Genomic DNA, 12,257 nt, shown 5'->3' with positions numbered 1-12,257 from the left:
CCGTGGTGCTGTGCATGGTAGCGGCGTGGTGCTGTGTATGGTAGCGCCGTGGTGCTGTGTATGGTAGCGCCGTGGTGCTGTGTATGGTAGCGCCGTGGTGCTGTGTATGGTAGCGGCGTGGTGCTGTGTATGGTAGCGGCGTGGTGCTGTGAATGGTAGCGCCGTGGTGCTGTGCATGGTAGCGGCGTGGTGCTGTGTATGGTAGCGCCGTGGTGCTGTGCATGGTAGCGCCGTGGTGCTGTGCATGGTAGCGCCGTGGTGCTGTGAATGGTAGCGCCGTGGTGCTGTGTATGGTAGCGCCGTGGTGCTGTGTATGGTAGCGCCGTGGTGCTGTGAATGGTAGCGCCGTGGTGCTGTGAATGGTAGCGCCGTGGTGCTGTGAATGGTAGCGCCGTGGTGCTGTGTATGGTAGCGCCGTGGTGCTGTGAATGGTAGCGCCGTGGTGCTGTGAATGGTAGCGCCGTGGTGCTGTGTATGGTAGCGCCGTGGTGCTGTGAATGGTAGCGCCGTGGTGCTGTGAATGGTAGCGGCGTGGTGCTGTGAATGGTAGCGGCGTGGTGCTGTGAATGGTAGCGCCGTGGTGCTGTGAATGGTAGCGGCGTGGTGCTGTGAATGGTAGCGCCGTGGTGCTGTGAATGGTAGCGCCGTGGTGCTGTGTATGGTAGCGCCGTGGTGCTGTGAATGGTAGCGGCGTGGTGCTGTGAATGGTAGCGCCGTGGTGCTGTGTATGGTAGCGGCGTGGTGCTGTGAATGGTAGCGCCGTGGTGCTGTGAATGGTAGCGGCGTGGTGCTGTGTATGGTAGCGCCGTGGTGCTGTGAATGGTAGCGGCGTGGTGCTGTGAATGGTAGCACCTTGGTGCTGTGAATGGTAGCGCCGTGGTGCTGTGAATGGTAGCGCCGTGGTGCTGTGTATGGTAGCGCCGTGGTGCTGTGAATGGTAGCGCCGTGGTGCTGTGAATGGTAGCGCCGTGGTGCTGTGTATGGTAGCGCCGTGGTGCTGTGTATGGTAGCGCCGTGGTGCTGTGAATGGTAGCGCCGTGGTGCTGTGAATGGTAGCGCCGTGGTGCTGTGTAAGGTAGCGCCGTGGTGCTGTGAATGGTAGCGCCGTGGTGCTGTGTATGGTAGCGCCGTGGTGCTGTGAATGGTAGCGCCGTGGTGCTGTGAATGGTAGCGCCGTGGTGCTGTGTATGGTAGCGCCGTGGTGCTGTGAATGGTAGCGCCGTGGTGCTGTGAATGGTAGCGCCGTGGTGCTGTGTATGGTAGCGCCGTGGTGCTGTGAATGGTAGCGGCGTGGTGCTGTGAATGGTAGCACCTTGGTGCTGTGAATGGTAGCGCCGTGGTGCTGTGAATGGTAGCGCCGTGGTGCTGTGTATGGTAGCGCCGTGGTGCTGTGAATGGTAGCGCCGTGGTGCTGTGAATGGTAGCGCCGTGGTGCTGTGAATGGTAGCGCCGTGGTGCTGTGCATGGTAGGGCCGTGGTGCTGTGCATGGTAGCGCCGTGGTGCTGTGCATGGTAGCGCCGTGGCCCTGTGCATGGTAGCACCGTGGCACTGTGCATGTTAGCGTCGTGGCACTGTGCATGATAGCACCGTGTCACTGTATGGTAGCACCGTGGCACTGTGCATGGTAGCACCGTGGCACTGTGCATGGTAGCGCCGTGGCGCTGTGCATGGTAGCGCCGTGGTGCTGTGCATGGTAGCGCCGTGGCACTGTGCATAGCACCGTGGCACTGTGCATGATAGCACCGTGTCACTGTATGGTAGCACCGTAGCACTGTGCATGGTAGCACCGTGGCACTGTGCATGATAGCACCGTGTCACTGTATGGTAGCACCGTGGCACTGTGCATGGTAGCGCCGTGGCACTGTGCATGATAGCACCGTGTCACTGTATGGTAGCACCGTGGCACTGTGCATGGTAGCGCCGTGGCACTGTGCATGATAGCACCGTGTCACTGTATGGTAGCACCGTGGCACTGTGCATGATAGCACCGTGGCCGGTTTGAGCAGAGTATTTCTCTTGGTGGTAATTCAACGTTATCTTTAGCTTTGAGGTATGCTTATAGCCTACCCTTTGCTTATAGCCTACCCTTTGCTTTGAGCCTACCCTTTGCTTTGAGCCTACCCTTTGCTTTGAGCCTGTCCTTTGCTTTGAGCCTGTCCTTTGCTTTGAGCCTGTCCTTTGCTTTGAGCCTGTCCTTTGCTTTGAGCCTGTCCTTTGCTTTGAGCCTGTCCTTTGCTTTGAGCCTGTCCTTTGCTTTGAGCCTACCCTTTGCTTTGAGCCTACTCTGCTTTGAGCCTGTCCTTTGCTTTGAGCCTACCCTTTGTTTTGAGCCTACCCTTTGCTTATAGCCTACCCTTTGCTTTGAGCCTACCCTTTACTTTGAGCCTGTCCTCCACTAAATATAGCAATATATAATTAGTGCCATGGTTGAAAGGTAGCGAGTTGCAAGGAGTAACCAGGAAGTGGGTTCGCTGTAGCGAGGGTGTTCTTATTAGCTGGGGTGTCATCATTAGCGAGGGTGTCCTCATTAGCGAGGGTGTCCTCATTAGCGAGGGTGTCCTCATTAGCGAGGGTGTCCTCATTAGCGAGGGTGTCCTCATTAGCGGAGTCTCTGCTAATGAAGGAAGGGGAATTATCAGGGGGGAAACGCCAAGCCATTACGACTATATAGCACTGTGAAGGGGTCAGGATAAGGATTTGGGATGGGACGGGGGGAAAGGAATGTTCGGCCGACCACTTGGACGGTCGGGGGATTGAACGCCGACCTGCATGAAGAGAGACTGTCGCTCTACCGTCCAGCCCAAGTGGCCGGGTCACTGCTAATGAGTGAGCTCTAACTTTTAAATCCTTCATGACTGTAATAAGGTTGACGAAGAAAGACTAAATGTAGCCCAGATTATTTTCCGGATTATAGCAGTGAAGTTGACTCTTAATTTAACATTTCTCTCACAAGAAGACATTATGAGCCCATTATGTGCCTCTGTAACCCTTTCCACTACCGCCCACAAGATGGGTATGGGGTGCATAATAAATGAGAAGACATTGGGAGGAGGAAATGGTGACGGAGGGGAGAGATGGGGGGAGGCTAGTGGTTATGGGGAGGTGTCTGCAGTGGTGCTCTGCTTGGGCGAGGTGTCTGCAGTGGTGCTCTGCTTGGGCGAGGTGTCTGCAGTGGTGCTCTGCTTGGGCGAGGTGTCTGCAGTGGTGCTCTGCTTGGGCGAGGTGTCTGCAGTGGTGCTCTGCTTGGGCGAGGTGTCGGCAGTGGTGCTCTGCTTGGGCGAGGTGTCGGCAGACTCCCTGGTGGTCACCGGTGTACATATTGATGCTGGGCTCGGGCGCATCTCCGGACTCCTGATGGGGCGGAAATCCATCGTCGGGGAGGATGTAGGCGGGTGCCAGGTGAGGCGGGTGCCAGGTGAGGCGGGAGGCAGTGGGAGCTGCGGGTTACAACAGGGACCACGAAATAGATGAGTCAATGCTGTGAATAGTGGAGATAGAAAACAGGAAGCTAGTGGAGGAGATAGAAAACAGGAAGCAAGTGGAGGAGATAGAAAACAGGAAGCTAGTGGAAGAGATAGAAAACAGGAAGCTAGTGGAAGAGATAGAAAACAGGAAGCTAGTGGAAGAGATAGAAAACAGGAAGCAAGTGGAGGAGATAGAAAACAGGAAGCTAGTGGAGGTAGAAAACCGGAAGTGGAAATTAATGTTTTAAAATTAAGGCTAGGGGTCAAAAGAAATATCAATTGATGTTCCTAGTGAAACTGCAAGCAAGAGCTGTTATCCTACATCAACTTATTTGAAGGCTACCCCTAGAGACTCCTATATTTGATGAGCTTATTATTTGTATAAATAAATAATAAACTAACTTGAATGCTAAATAATTATTATATAAGAAACAGGCTGAACCAGGAGCCAACTGTGTACCAGAGTTATCATGTTATTAGTTGACTTGATTTTACACATCAAAGTGTTGAACAACCTGTTGATAACTGAGCACCTTGCGTTAAAGATTCCAACTCCTGGTTGTCTTCGAAGTTGGACCAGGTGCGGAACTTTGAGAATACTGGCCTTATACATAACTTTATGTCTACCAGCAGTTCGACGGTATTGGTGGCTCTCGTGGTATTGGTATTGTGATTATTCCAAATTCATAGTTCATGTTTAGTGGAAAGAGACTTCATTAGGCGAGTGCAAGGCTCTTGGCGACCCATAATCACATTGATCTCGGTAATAGATCTCCTGGGACGAATTGACTGGTTTCACAACCACGAAAATGGAATGATTACGATTGTGCATCTGTATAGGGAAAGATTTAGTTTCTTCTGTCTAAGGGGAATGACTAGATTGTTTCCCTGTGTAAATAGGGAATGGTACGATTGTCTCCCTGTGTACATAGGGAATGACACGATTGCTTCCCCTGTGTACATAGGGAATGACACGATTGTTTCCCCTGTGTACATAAGGAATGACTCGATTGCTTCCCTGTGAGTAGTGTAAAAGGAGACAAATTGAGGTAAAATTTTTCAGAAACGGTTGGGCACTTCCATGCCGACTTGACCCTGGCGGGCGGATTCGTCCAACCCTCTTGTTTTAGGTGGTTAGGTTAGGGCACAGTCAGCGCGCTCCTGGCTGGCTGGCGAGGGGTGGGGTGGTGGTCCCCCCTGGGGTCCCGGGGGGACCACCACCCAGGGTATACCTGAGGAACTGGTGCCCTATCCTAACCTGTTTTTTTTTACTTTTTGTCGCTTTGCTTTAAGATGAGTCTAGGGCCTCAAGAAGGGGGTCTCTACTTATGAGAGGTACCGAGGATGAATGTTCAATAGTTGGAAACCAAAAAATACACTGGTGAAAGGCATATAAACGTTTTTGGAGTATTTTAATGGCATGAGCAAAAATTCACGATTTGTCCCGGGGGTGTTACGAGAGTACTACGGTATCAATTTGGGGGCCCTTACTTTTGAATGGATCAGAGGGTGAATGTTCAATAGATTCAAACCAAGAAACACAGTTGAAAGCGAATATAGAAGTTTTTGGAGTACTTTAATGAGGCTATGACTGAATAGTATAGGGAGCCCTTGGGCACAGCTCCATTTTCTGTAATGGTCAGAGGTGGATAACCCCAGTGGGGGTCAAGCATACAAGGGGGGGGGGGTCAAGATTCCTTACAAAGACCAAGTTGGATATATATAGGTGTAGTAAGCCTTATCTTGAATTTGCATGATACTGTGGGGTACATTGACATGAAGGGCGAGTCATAGAACAGGATCTGCATGTGAGATGGGTCATATTGGGGTTTTAAAGAAGTTAAGATAGCTTTAAAGAGTCCTGTGTGCTTGATAGTGGGGAAATGTTCAGTCAATAATTCTCGTGTTTTGAATCTGAATGAGGGGTCCTAGTTTGCGTTCTAGTCGTAAAATGAGTTCCTTAGTATATTTGCTATGGAAAATGAGCTTTCAGTACTCTATATAATTTGAAATGAGGTCAAGAAAGACATGTTTATGTGCGAGAAGAGTCAGGCTGGAAACTGTTTATTCCAGTCATCCCCCCTTGGCTTTGCTCTGTTTTCTGTAGCTAAAGTAAAGATTCCATTTTCTGTGGCATTCAGTTGATTACTGGTGAAAAAGGCATACTTGCTTTGTATGGTTCTAACCTGTTTATAGATTTTATAGATATATTTTTCAGGCCTCAAATTAGATTTTAATATGAAAAATAGCATCAAATGTATGTCTATCTTTTGTAATAAACGTTACAAGCATTAACAATACCTGTGATATTTCATAGAATACGAAAAGAAGTTTAAATAGTGGGGCCTCAGCCATATTGTGTTGGGTTTGACACTCCAAACATTAATTTGACCCTCGTAAATATAATATAAGGGAAAGTAGTTGAGTGGTTTAAGCAATTTAATACGTACTGGGAATCTGTTCGTATTCTGTATTAAATTTCATTTTTTAACATCATAATAGTTTGCAGCTATTGTGGTGGGGGCCCAATAACTTCATATAGCGCATCGACTGGCGCTATCTGTTGCTATGAAATGCTTTTTGAAATCATGTGTTAAAATTTAAAAGTCGACAGTTGCCATTTATGTCAGTGCCGTGGTATATCAAGCGCAAAGGTTTTCAGAAAATGTTACACCTCCACCTTTCAAAAAGTGAAAAGATGAATTCATTTTGGCATTACTGTCATTACTTTGGAAGTTTTTTAATTATAGCACACGCTTAAACAAACTCGCTCGCAAAAACAAACTCATTTTTTTTTGTTCAACTTACACAAATAAACCCAGGGCTTTCACATTCGCGCAAAATACTTGAATTGAAATTGAAATTGAAATAAGTTTATTGAGGTAAAATACACACAAAGGGATGAGGTAGCTCAAGCTATTCTCACCCCGTTCAGTACAACGTGTTAGTACATACGTAGACACACATCACAAACAATAAACCTGTTACCAAACATTCTGAGAGATAAACATGTACATTTCCTCCTTCACAAGTAGTATGGTATCTATCAGACGTACACACAAATACTTTTATGACCTAGTTATACTGTATAGACAATTTGCAAGAGACATGCAGATAATTCAACAAAATATTACAGTCTTGGTGCAAAATTCTTATATCTCTCAAGAATATCATCAACCTTTCCTTTGTGACACATCCAGGCTATTTGCTCAGGAACAGTCCTTATCTCAGTGTTTCTATATACATTAATCAACGGACAATCAAGAATATAATGGGCAAGGGTGTGAGACCTTAACATACCATATAGTTTACACTTCGTGTCATTATCATGAACACCTATCCCATATTCCCAGTAATATTTGTACCCAAGCCTGAGCCGCATGTACACAGAGTCACTCCAAGCATTTCTCCTTTTACCATAAGTGAAATGGGTGTTTTGACTCACATACATGTAGTGTTGCATGGTTAGACTTCTCTCATACATTATCCCTCTCCTCTCCACTCCTGCCTGTGCCTGAATATTTCTGATTTTGCTTCTTATTTGTCTCATTGTGAATTCACATTCAATGTCAACTTGTGATTTTGATGTGGCACGTTTGGCCAAGTCATCCGCCACCTCGTTCAGCACTATTCCAACATAAGATGGAATCCACATGAATTTCACACTATGACCTTTCAGCTGTATCTCAGTTATTCTTCTCTTACAATCCTCAACTATAGACATTGTAAGAGAAGAATAACTGAGATACAGCTGAAAGGTCATAGTGTGAAATATACTTAGTCCCCCCTAAACTTAAAACAGTTGCACAATCTTACTTAAACACATTGCTAAACTCTTATATACAAACAAAAACTCAATTTTTAACTTACACAAATAAACACGGGCTTTGCACATTCACACACAAAAAAATGCTTAGTCCCCCCCCCCTAGACTTGAACACTCACAATCTTACGGTGCTTTAATTGCCAAAGCCTTCCAAACCTGCACTGGGTCGTTAGTCATACATAGAATCAGGAAGAGCCCACCCCAGTCGCTCACGCGGGCAATAGACATGTTTTTTTTCGCCCAACTGTATTTAAAATAAAAATACGTCAAATAGAAAGAGTTTTGCATTGCTATTATATTTACCTTATAAAGCCTCTCTATAAAAATGATATGCCACTGCGTATTATGATTGTTTTATAATAAATATTGCATAAATACTTACACGATTTCATAAACAAAAAATTATTTTAATGAGCCATGTTAGGAAAGCATCATCATTATGATAAATATAAACTGTTAAACTAGCTAAAAAGATATATCACATAGAGGAAGATTTGTTCTTCAGGATATATGTTATTGTTTAAGAGTTTCATTCTGTATCAAAAGGTTGCCAATGTTATCAAAACTCTGGCCACAATTTTTTTTTAAAGGTTTTCTGAGGAATAAATCTTGCTTCCTCTCTTTCTCCCACGTGTTTCCTCATTTGGACCAGATGCAGAGTAACCTTCGTGCAAGTCCTGACTCGGTTCCCCAACGTCCAAACTATTGGACATTGCAAAATTTCACTAAATAATGCGGTATTTTAGTTGCCCCCCTCTAATTATAGATTTTAATCTCTAAACATTTGAGTGCCAAGAACAACTCTCGTGCAGGCCCGCGTTCAGTCTCCGACGTTCAAGCTTTTTTCTATAGTAAATGTCTCTAAAATGAGGCCGTATCTCGCCCTGACCAACTGTTTTTGGCTCAATTGTAACCCATCCAGCAGCAGTCTGCTGGATAGAAGGGCAGTGGGCCTGATAAAAATAAAAAAAAATAAACATAAATTGTTAGACTAGCTCTTTACATATGCTAGTTGTTTAATTTATTAACTGCTACTAATGCGATGATGATGCAAGAGGAGCCAGTACACATCTATGGATCAACCAATGGGTTTAATGACCATTTTTCTCTACATCAGTTCAAACACAACCCAACCTCATATAAATGGATCTGAACTCCATTTGTACACATGTTCTTAGGAAACATGATAAGATTCGCCATATCTCTATCATTAAATAATAAAATTTGTCCTTAACCTAGCCTATAATCCCTCCCCCCCCAATTGGGACAAATTTGTGTTAGATTTGGGTTATATTAAGCTAATGTGAAAATATATTCCTACTTTAATTCTTTAATATCCATAATTTGCCAGAATTTCGAGGGGGGGGGGGGATTATAGGCTAGGTTAAGGAAAAATTTTTATTATTTAATGATAGAGATATGGCGAATCTTATCATGTTTCCTAAGAACATGTGTACAAATGGAGTTCAGATCCATTTATATGAGGTTGGGTTGTGTTTGAACTGATGTAGAGAAAAATGGTCATTAAACCCATAGTTAATAGAGGTTAGGTTGGGATGGATTGGCTGTGTCCCAAGAATAAGATACCATATATGGAACCAAGATTTTTGGTATCAGAGGTATGGGCAAGGGCGGTTGGGTTGATGCAAAAACATCACTTTCCCCCAAAAAAAGAAGGTGCAACAATTAACGTCAGGTCAAGGCAGGTTAGCTTCAGGGTTGTTCAGTCCATAAACAACATTGACAGGAATATTCGGCAAAGATCCACGCAGGTTAGGATACAGGGTGGTTGGGTTAATATCCAAACAAATACTTTTCTAAGAATATAAAATACAATATTTAACAAAGATCCATAACTAACAAATAAAAAAAAGAAAACAGTCGAGATTATTGGACTGCATATTGAAAATGCGCCTTAAATTTGCAGTGTATTGAATAGGCGAAACTTGGGGGGAAAATTGGGCATTGACCTTGCTATAATACGTAAAATCGGGTAAATTTGGTAGAAAATGTCTTAAATTTGGATAAATTGGGGCAAATTAGGTAGAAATTGTCTTCAATTGTGATACATTTGGTTAAATTTGGTCTTAGCTATGTTAGGGTTGGGTCTGGTTTTTAGGTAGGATTGATGTATATAAACGCATCTGTATATTGGAAATGGCTCGTCGGACCCTACACTGTCACTATGAAATGGTCTCTGGGAATGAAGTATGACATCGACCACTGGATATTGGATACTGGAAATACACATAAAAGTTATATGGAATGGGTGAAACTTGGACAAACTGGGGCTTTGGCTGTGCTATGATAAGGTGAACTATGGTAAAATTTGGTGGAAATTGGATAAAATTGTGGCAAATTAGGTGGAAATTATCTTAAATTGGGGAAAATTTGGTTAAATTTGGCTTTAGCCGTATTGGGTTAGGTCTGCTTTTGGTAGGTTTGATGATATATAAACACATCTGGAACATGGAAATGGCTGGATGAACACTGCACTATTACTATGAAATGGTTTTTGGGAATAGGCTGTGACATTGGGGGCGACCTGATATTGAAGATTCACATTAAATTTAATTGGGATAGGTGAAACTTTTGTCAAATTGGGGCTTTGGTTGTGCTATGAAATGGTAAACTCGGGTAAATTTGGCGGGAATTGGATTAAATTTGAATAAATTGGATCAAATTAGGTGGAAATTGGATTAAATTGGGATAAATTTGGCCTTAGCTGTGTGTTAGGTTAGGTCTGGTTTCGTAGGATTGAAGATATATAAACACATCTGGATATTTGGAAACAGCTGGATGGACACTGCGCTATGAAATGGTCTTGGGAATAGGGCGTGACATAGGGCACCTGGATATTAGATATTGAAAATGCACATTAAATTTATATGGGATAGGTAAAACTTGGGTGAAATGGGCTTTGGCTGTGATATGATTTGGCATATTTTTGCCAATATTTAATGGGGAATTGTCATTAATTGGGATGAAATTAGGTAGATGGCCACAGCACTAACACTATGAAATGGTCTTGGGAATGGGGAATATGTGGTGGCTGGGTAATGGGCATTGGTAATGAACGTTATTTTTCGATGAGATAGAGAAAACTCGGGTGAATTGTTCCTGGGGGGGGGGGGGGGTTGAGTGGGTGGGGGAGGGGGAGGGACAGTATATATATATATATATATATATATATATATATATATATATATATATATATATATATATATATATATATATATATATATATATATATTGGGTATTGGAAATGCATTTTTTTTTTAAATTTAGATGGGATAGGGAAAGTTTAGGGGAGTATATTGGGCTTTTGGTTGTGCTATGAAACGGTGAACCCCCCTGAATATAATGCATATTTTAGCTGAAAATAAAAGGGATCTCCCGCATGTAGCGGGGGAAAAGGGTTCGAGAGCCGCATAATTGATTTGGAAACTGAACCCTACATATTGTTTAGCTATGTAAGTGACAATTTCTTGAAAGCTCGTTACACGATTGTCACTGCTATACACACACACACACACACACACACACACACACACACACACACACACACACACACACACACACACACACACACACACACTCACACACACACACCTAGAATGGATAAGGAACTACCTAACAGGAAGGAGCCAAAGAGTTACGGTAAGGGGCGAGAAGTCGGACTGGCGAACAGTAACAAGTGGAGTACCACAAGGATCGGTGCTGGGACCAATTCTATTTCTTGTATATGTCAACGACATGTTTACAGGCGTAGAGTCCTACATGTCGATGTTTGCGGATGATGCAAAGTTGATGAGAAGAGTTGTGACAGATGAGGATTGCAGGATCCTCCAAGAGGACCTGAACAGATTGCAGAGATGGTCAGAGAAATGGCTACTAGAATTCAACACGAGCAAATGTAAAGTTATGGAAATGGGACTAGGAGATAGGAGACCAAAGGGACAGTACACAATGAAGGGGAACAGCCTACCTGTAACGACGCGTGAAAGAGACCTGGGGGTGGACGTAACACCTAATCTATCTCCTGAGGCACATATTAATAGGATAACGACAGCAGCGTACTCTACACTGGCAAAAGTTAGAACATCATTCAGAAACCTAAGTAAGGAGGCATTTAGGGCGCTTTACACTGCCTACGTAAGGCCAGTCTTAGAGTATGCCGCCTCATCATGGAGTCCCCATCTGAAGAAGCATATAATGAAACTGGAAAAGGTTCAGAGGTTTGCAACGAGACTCGTCCCAGAGCTACGAGGGATGGGGTATGAAGAGCGCCTGAGGGAACTGTGCCTTACGACACTAGAAAGAAGAAGGGAGAGGGGGGACATGATAGGAACGTATAAGATACTCAGAGGAATTGACAGAGTGGACATAGACGAAATGTTCACACGGAATAGTAACAGAACGAGAGGACATGGATGGAAGCTTGAAACTCAGATGAGTCACAGAGATGTAAGGAAGTTTTCTTTTAGCGTGAGAGTAGTGGGGAAATGGAATGCACTTCAGGAACAGGTTGTGGAAGCAAATACTATTCATAATTTTAAAACCAGGTATGATAGGGAAATGGGACAGGAGTCATTGCTGTAAACAACCGATGCTCGAAAGGCGGGATCCAAGAGTCAATGCTCGATCCTGCAAGCACATATAGGTGAGTACATATAGGTGAGTACACACACACATACATATATGCACCCTAAGTGATTCAACAAGAGGCCTGCAACGGTCTCTATGCAAGGCATTTTTACGAATATGGGAAGTCTGCAGTTGCTGGTCTCACTCCACAACCGCCTAACCGGAGAGTCATGTGCATCCTGCACATACATACAGTAAGCAAATATTTTGGTTACTTTGCTAAGATTCCTGGCAGCGCATCATTATGAATGAAGTACAAGCGTATTTCTTGGACTCCATTGATGGTGTTATCTCTGAATTCTGTGAATTTCCTTTTCGT

At 44.2% G+C, this 12,257-nt stretch overlaps 1 protein-coding gene across 7 annotated transcripts in view; it reads left to right on the top strand.

The window, feature by feature from the left end:
• The window catches only part of LOC138356725 (tol-Pal system protein TolA-like), a 217,043-nt gene that overhangs the window by 96,177 nt on the left and 108,609 nt on the right, over positions 1–12,257 (top strand). The gene's annotated exons all lie outside the window — the stretch shown is intronic.

Source organism: Procambarus clarkii, chromosome 7 (genome assembly GCF_040958095.1).
Source record: "Procambarus clarkii isolate CNS0578487 chromosome 7, FALCON_Pclarkii_2.0, whole genome shotgun sequence".
NCBI classification, from domain to species: Eukaryota; Metazoa; Arthropoda; class Malacostraca; order Decapoda; family Cambaridae; genus Procambarus; species Procambarus clarkii.
The sequence above is the reverse complement of the archived record's forward strand: the minus strand, read 5'-3'. Positions and strand labels throughout refer to the sequence as shown.